Consider the following 8,356-nt stretch of genomic DNA (forward strand, 5'->3'; position numbering starts at 1 on the left):
CCAAGGGCATTGCAGGCATGTGGAACACAGACATTCAGGCAAAACACCCATACACACAAAAATAACTTTAAAAAATTATTTAATACATAAAAAAATAATATGGAAAGTGACAGAAGACACCCAGTGTGCCTCAGCACACATGTGCACCCAACACACATGTGCTCATACATGACACACATGCTCATCACACACAGGACTAGAGATGCCATGATACTTGCCAAACGTGTGAGGCCCTGAATTCAACACCAACACACACACACACACACACACACACACACACACACACACACACACACACCATCTGAAAAGACCTAAAAATGGTTAGATAAAATTTTGTTACACTTTTTAAAAAGCTAACATGAAATAAAAGTATAATTCCTAAGTATATTAAAGACTCTCAAATCAATGGTCATATGAAAGGAGTCCCACTAAAGGCAGATAGGTCCAAGAACACCACAACTGTTCCATATGAGCCTGAGGTCTAGCTACAAGGCTTGCCTAGTGCTCATAAGGCCCTAGGTTGGTCCCCAGCTCCATGGAAAAGCAAAACAAACAAAAATAAAACTAAAGAAAAGAAAATGGCTAGTGTTTAATCAGATAAATTAACATTTTAACAAAATCAGGAAAAAGAGAACATATCACCACAAAATGTTGTCTAGGAATAACTGCCCAAAGTGCTATATGAAGAAAATCATTAAATTATGAAAAACCTGTCAAATGTGGTGGCACACCTCTTTAATCCCAACACTTAAGAGGCAGAGACAGGTCACTCTGAGTTTGAGACCAGCCTGGTCTATATAGCAAGTTCCAGGCCAGCCAGTCAAGGCTACAGAGTGAGAGCCTGTCTCAAAAAACCAGTAACAACAGAATTATGAAACACCACAAACAAGCAGAGAGCATACTATATTCTCAAGTGAAAAGATTAATGTAAATTTAATTTTTGCTAGAAATAGAAACGTAAGTGCATTATATTTCCAACTAAAGTCTAAAAAAAAATTGATTTTTTTTTTTTACCTGGGGGAAGAGTGAAGACTTAAAAAATGTTGCTGGTTTTTAATCAATTTAAAAATATTTATTTTGGATGTGCATGCATGTACACCTGAGGCCAGAGGACAGCTCGTGGAAATCCTTGCCTTCCACAATGGAGGTTCTACGTATCCCTCTCAGGTCTCTAGGCCTGGCTGCAGCAAGTGCTCTTATCTGCTGATAAGAGCACTTATCAGCAAGTGCTCTCACCTGCCCCAAGATAAAATTTATTTTCATAAACAAGTAATGAGGGCCCGATGGTGGTGGTGCACACCTTTAATCCCAGCACTGGGGAAGCAGAGGTAGGTAGATCTCTGTTAGACTGAGGCCAACCTGGTTTACAGAGTGAGTTCCAGGACAACCAGGGCTATGCAGAGAAACCCTGTCTCAAAAAACCAAAAGCCAAAAATAAAAAAAAAGCAGACCAAGTAATGACATTATTTTCACATTAAAATATATTTGTCAACACTTAAGGCAGTACACAAATTAAGGATAATTAACCACATCAGTAGTAGAAAACAATTAGATTTTTTTGTTGTTGTTTTGAGACAGGGTCTCACTGTGTAGCTAGCCCTAGATGGCCTGAAATTCTCTATGTAGACCAGGCTAGCCTGGAACTCACAGAGATCTGCCTGCCTCTAGCTCTTGAGTGCTAGGATTAAAGGTGTGCACAGACTGGCCTATGATTTCTGCTAATTCAATAAAAGGTGTTAGAACAACAGGTCACCAAAAAAAAATAGGTCACGATTAAAACAATTTAATTTAAACCCTCACTTACTATGTTCTTTCAAAACATTTTAGTAAGTTTTAAATTTATGAAATAATTGCAAAAATAGAGTCCTTTTTTACTCACACTCAGTCATTATTAAGATCTTGCTGTGGTATGGTACCTTTGTCAGAGTTAGTGTGCCAGTATAAAACATTGTAATTACATTCTAGTTAGGTCCTTTCCTTTTTTTTTTTTTTTTTTTGAGATAGGGCCTCATGTTGCCCAAACTGGCCTCAAACTCTATGTAGCTGAGAATGAGCTTAAATTTCTCATCCTCCGTCTCCATCTCTGAAGTGCTAGGATCACAGGCATGCATCACCACAGTTTCTGCTGTGCTGAGGCTCAAACCCAGGCTTCCCTGGCACGATAGGCAAGCACTCTACCAGCTGAGCTCTAAGTCTTTCACTTTGTTTGTTTGTTTGTTTTGTTTTTCAAGACAGGGTTTCTCTGTGTAACAGTCCTGGCTGTCCTGGAACTCACTCTGTAGCCCAGGCTGGCCTGGAGCTCACAGAGATCCGCCTGCCTCTGCCTCCCAAGTGACTGCCCGGCTAAGTCACTCACTTTTAAGGAATGATTCTGAATGAGGTTTCAGAGAAATTCAATTTATCAAAATCAACCTCATTTTTAGGATTTAGGGGTTCAGTCAGACTGGATGTCAGACACAGACCTGGGACATTAAAGTAGATTCTCTCTACAAAGACCCAGTCATCGATAATGATCTCAACTAGAGGGGGCTGCAAAGCCAGTTCTCCCCTTTTATTCATCTATCAAACATCTGTGGAAAGCACACTGTAGGCAGGTCCCTACCCGTGTCATTACCTGGGGCAGGCTAGGGTACTTTTGGCATCCAATTCTTGGCATGACTGTCCATTTATTTATTTGTTTGTTTATTTGTTTGTTTGTTTTTATTTCATGTGCACTGATGTTTTGCCTGCATGCATGTGTGTGCAAGGCTGTCAGATCCTCTGGAATTGGAGTTGGGAGCTGTCACGTGGATACTGGGAATTGAACCCAGGTCCTCTGGAAGAGCAGCCAGTGCTCTTAACCACGGAGCCATCTCTCTGGCCCCTCTTGGATACATTTAGAGAGCAGCAGACATATGGGATGGATACATTCCAAACGCAGTTGAACTCCAGAGATCCAGAAGAGACAATTCCTGCCTAATGGGTCTCAGGCACTCTGTTTTGACACCTCACTTGAGAGGCCCTGTTTGAACATCTGGGGATCTAAGGACCATAGGGCACATCTTTGGCACCTAGCAGCTCCCACTTAGGGGGGAAGGTTTCAATAAGTTTTCAAAAAAAAGTTATAGTCCAAAGATAAAAGACATCATAAAAGAACTAGATCAATGCCTTTTATCAATAAAGATGTGAAAAGCTTCAATAAAAAAATCAACAAGAAGGGCTATACATCCAAACCAAATGTGACTCACTCCAGGAATAATGAATGAGTCAACATGTGAAAATCAATATAAGATAGCAAATTAATACAATAAAGGCCAAAATACTGCACAAGCATCTCAATAAATGTGAAGAAAACACTTGAAATAAATTTGATACTTGAGGACTGGAGATAGAACTTTAGAGCACAAAGCTTTCCTAGCTAGATACATAAGGTCTTGAGTTCAATCCCCAATGCCACCTAACAATGGGAGTTGGCACAGGAAGATGGCTCAGAGGGTAAAGGCAGTTGCCACCAAACCTGATGACCACCTGAGTTTGATCCCCAGGGCCCACATTTCAGAAGGAAAAAACAACTCCCTCAAGTTTTTCTCCGATGTCCATATGCATGCACACAGCCAAGCAAGGTGACCTGAACTTTTAATCCCAGTACCAACCATAGAGACCTGGAGGTCTGTATAGACAGGCAGTGATGAGGAAGTCATGTGGTTAGGTTTAGAGCCAATAAGAAGGCAGTACAGAAAGGCAATAAATAAAACAGGACACCAGAGCTCTCTCTCAGGGGAAGCTACAGCAGCGAGTGGTAAGCTAAAGGGAGTCGTGGCTCTTGCTCTGATCTCTTAGGCTTTAACTCTGTATTTGGCTCTGTGTTTCTTATTTACTAAGACCATTTAGAATTTCATCTACAGCAAGAGGACATGCACATACCACAAAGTATGTGTACAGATCAGAGGGCAACTTGTCAGGAGTCTGTTTTCTTCCTCCACCACATGGCTCCTGGGATCAAACTCAGGTCATCAGGCTTGTAGGCAAGCACCTTTACCACCTGAGCTCAGTGACCCCTTCCCCTTTTATTTTAAAAATGTATTACATTTGTGTGTGTGTGTGTAGACATGCAGGTGCCACGATGCATATATTGAAGTCAGAGGACAACTTGTGAGTTAGTTCTCTCCTACTACCATGTGGGTCCTGGGGATCAAACTCAGATCATCAGGTTTCGTGGCAACTGCCTTTACCCACTGAGCCACCTTGTTGGCCCAGTAAGTGCTCTTTTTGAGGTGGTTGATGATTTAGCTCAAGGTAGAATTCTTGCTTAGCATGGCAAGGTCCTAGGTTTCATCCAGGCTGGCCTCTCTTATCTTCCTGCCTCAACCTCCAGCGTTCTGGAGTTTCAGGTGTCCATAGTGAGTACCTGGCAAGTCTTCATTTGTATGAGGGATAGATGTATCTTGTTGGACTTCAGGATGAGGTGTGAACTGTGGCCTGGTGATAAAACACGTGTGGAGGATGTTTGGGGATGAGCATCCTTGGGAGGGGAATGATTGGGTTTATTATGAAGATACTGGGTCTGGGATTTGATCAGTCCTCTGTGAGCAGGTAAAGGCAGGTATTGGTGCCAAGCGTAACCTACACACCCTCACTGTGGTACACACTCTCACTGTGGTGCACGAGCGCAAAAGAAAGGTCTTCCAGCTTGCTGCCTGCATCAGCTGTTGATTGTAGTCCTCATTTTCTGTGCCCTGGGCTGAGGGGTGATGGCCCAGGCTGAAGAAAGGGCCTTACACATGCTAAGTACACACTACCACTGAGAAACCTATACCCCCAGCCCCAAGATTCTTCTTTAATAAATGGTTACTCCTAGAATGCTGTTACTGTAATTAACACCATGACCAAAAACTTGAGGTGCTTATTTCAATTTAAAGGTTACAGTTGGTCCATCATCTAGGGAAGCCAGCACAGGACAAGAGCTTGAAACAGAGGCCATGGAGGAACACTTACTGGCTTGTTTAGCCTGCTTTGTTACCCAGGGGTACAATGGGTGGGGCCCTGCAAGAAAGATCATTAACAAGAAAATGGTCTGATGGAGAGAACTCAACTGAGGTTCCCTCTTCCCAGGTGACTCTATAGTTTGTGCCACTGAATAATAAATTTTATGTAACACCACTATTAGGAAGCTTATTTTATAAAATCAACAACAGTCTGTTAACTTACTCATAATTTTAGCTGTGCCTCAATACTTCATGCATATCTCACCTTCCATATACTGTTCTTTTCTGGTTTACATTTGCTGATTTTCTGACTTTTTTTTTTCCTTGAAGTGTTTTCACCGAGTTGAAAGCTGCAGTTTTGTTTCAATTTATTTAAATCGCATTAAATATGGGTGTACCACACTGTGCTTTTGTTCTTGATACGGCAGAATAGTGGTATGACTTTATAGAGGCCTTAAGTCCATTTTGTTTCTTCCTCACTTTCAATTGTTTTTCTCCTTTAAATATCATCTTTCAACTCCAAACAGTGAGACACGCCTTTATTGGCCCGAGAGGCTGACATTTCCAAACCCTAAGGTACAGGAGGACACAGTGTAGGGTAGTTCAGTGTGTGTGTTGGGGGCTGGGGCACTGCACAAGGTGTGGCTGGCCCAGAAACTGCTGTTTGGGTAAAAAGTCATTTTCTAAACTGCAAGGTAAGTCAAACTGCCTCTCTTTTGTGATCTTGGGGCTCCAGAGCGAGTGTTTACTACTTTATGGGATTCCATGGGCAGCAGATTTGGGGCCCTGTTTTGGGATAGGGGGTTTATTTCAAACCTTTACATAAACAGTAGAGGGCTTCATTTTCTGTCTTGCCCTTTAAATATCTTAAGAGACTTTATATGTGATATCCCATTATCTAGAAGGCAGATGTTTTCATTCAGATTTATCTTCCTTTTCTGTACACACACACACACACACACATACACACACATATGCCAAAAGTTACTTTCTCTTACATCTCATGGTATTCTGTAGTGTAAGCTTTCAGTTTTGCTTATGAGTATGCTGTGGAACAATCCTTCTGTACATTGTGTAAATTACACTGATTGGTTTAATAAAGAAGCTGACTGGCCAATAGCTGGACAGGATAAGGTTAAGACAGAAAACCAGACTGAGGACACTGGGAAGAAGGGCGGAGTCAGAGGAGTGGCCATCAAGACACAGAGGAAACAGGAGGTGCAAAATTAAAGAGAAGTAATGCCATATTGGTAGAATGTAGATTACTATAAATGGGTTAAGTTGTAAGAGTTAGTTAATAATAAGCCTGAGCTATAGACCAAGCATTTATAATTAATATCAAGTCTCCATGTCAGTTATTCAGGGACTGGCAGGCAGAAAGAAAAGTCTGCCACATGTTTAACCCCTGGAGAGTGCTACATTTCATATACTGTGTTGTTTGTTCTTTCAATGTGTTTTGTTCATTCAACATTTGAAAGCAAACTCAAGAGGGAAAAAACACCCAAACAAACCAAAACACTGGCTGAAACAGGTGATGAAGGAGACACTGTATTGAACTTTAGAAATTACATGTTAATATTGGTAGGCACTGGGGGCTGAAGAGATGACTAGAGTAGTGGCTACTCTTCCGGATGACCTTGGTTCAATCCCCAGCTTATAACTGTCTATAACTCCAGTTCTAGGGGATCTGACCCTCTCACACACATACATGCAAGCAAAACACCAATGCACGTACATACACATATGTACATACACACACACACACACACACACACACACACACACACACACACACACACACAAATGAATGGACCTAGTGACTCACTCCTATTAGGTTCAGTTAATCAGAAGGCAGAGGTCACCAGTTTGACACCAGCCTGGTCTACACAGCAAATTCCAGGCCAATGGAGTTGGAGGAGGGGCCGCTTAAGATGAGTTGGTAGAGCATGGAGCATGGCTGTAATCCCAGCACTTGGGAGGCTAAGGCAAATGAATCATGAATTCCAGGCCAGCCTGGGCTATCAGATGAGATGGTAAAGGGCCATAACCTAACTTAGCTTTCACTCCCAAGAGTCAAGTAAGAACTAAAGTCAAGTCATTAGTTTTAAGGGATTGGCATCAGTTTTAACCTAGAAGACAAATAAACATCATGATAGACATTGAAGAGGCAGAAAGAGAATGGGTTTGATAATTCACAGCTGTCAATGAATCAATGTTGTGTGGGTGATACTTAAAACTCAGCTTTGCCACTTAGCTGAACGCACACTGACAAGTTAACCTCTGTAATCTTGATCTCCTGATTAAAATCTATAAGGCAAAAATTCTAGTGGTTGGGGCTGGAGAGAAGGCTCAGCAGTTAAAAGTACTGACTACTCTTCCAGAGGGCCCAGGTTCAGTCTGCACCATCCACATGCCAGCTCACAGCTATCCAACTCCAGTCCCAGGAGCTCCAAGGACCTCTTCTGGCCCCTATGGAAATGAGGCACAGAGGCACATAGCGCACAAACATTTATGCAGGCCAAATACCAATGGATTTTTAAAAAATTGTTATGGTTATATTAAAAAACAAAACACCAGAAGACATGTACCAGTATAAGACTGCACAGTTATGGTCACAAAGATCAAAAATTAAATGAAGAGAGCTAACAGGAATAACGTATGCTAATTCTGAGAAAATAATTTTAAAACCTAAAATAATCACCAATCTTAATAGGACAAAGTACGTTATTTGTGAGCAAAGTACCATCGTGTTCATGGATGCCACAACAGGTTAAATAACCCACTTTAATTTTTTTTTTCTTGCTCTCAGGAGCTTCACTAAAAGCTACAACTTGATTTCTCCATAAACATGTTTCTTCATTGTTGTGGCAAATCCCTGCTTTATTCTAGCTCAAATATCAAAGCATACAGTTTACCAAGGCAGGGGAAGTAGCAAGTACTTGTGGTACAATCTGTTTACATATTGGCAAGGAAGGAAGCAGTGTGTACGGCATGAGGGAACCAGGGATAGTTCACTCAAAAGGGCCTACTTCTTCCAGACAAGCCCCTTACCTAAGCAGTGCTACCAGAAAGAGACCAAGTGTTTAAACAAATGAGCGTATGAGGGCCATTTCAGTCAAGCCATAAGTCATGTATAGCAAGCTTTCATCGTGGACAGGGTTTCCTCTAAGGCAAGTGACCAGCCTACTGCAGTCTATGTAGCAGCAGATACCGTATCAATAAATCTCAAATGCCAAAACTGAACCTAAATATTGCCATTTTGCAGCTTACCAGCTTCTTGGGTTTTTTCCCCCTTGTGTTTTGAGTCTAGGAGTTAATTCTTGCTTCTACTTTGCTAAGGCAAGGCCTTTTGTTTCTGTAGCTAGATGATCTATAAGCTTCCAAGCCAGTCT

The sequence above is a fragment of the Peromyscus californicus genome, unplaced genomic scaffold (genome assembly GCF_007827085.1).
Source record: "Peromyscus californicus insignis strain IS unplaced genomic scaffold, ASM782708v3 Scaffold_11__1_contigs__length_118956290, whole genome shotgun sequence".
NCBI classification, from domain to species: Eukaryota; Metazoa; Chordata; class Mammalia; order Rodentia; family Cricetidae; genus Peromyscus; species Peromyscus californicus.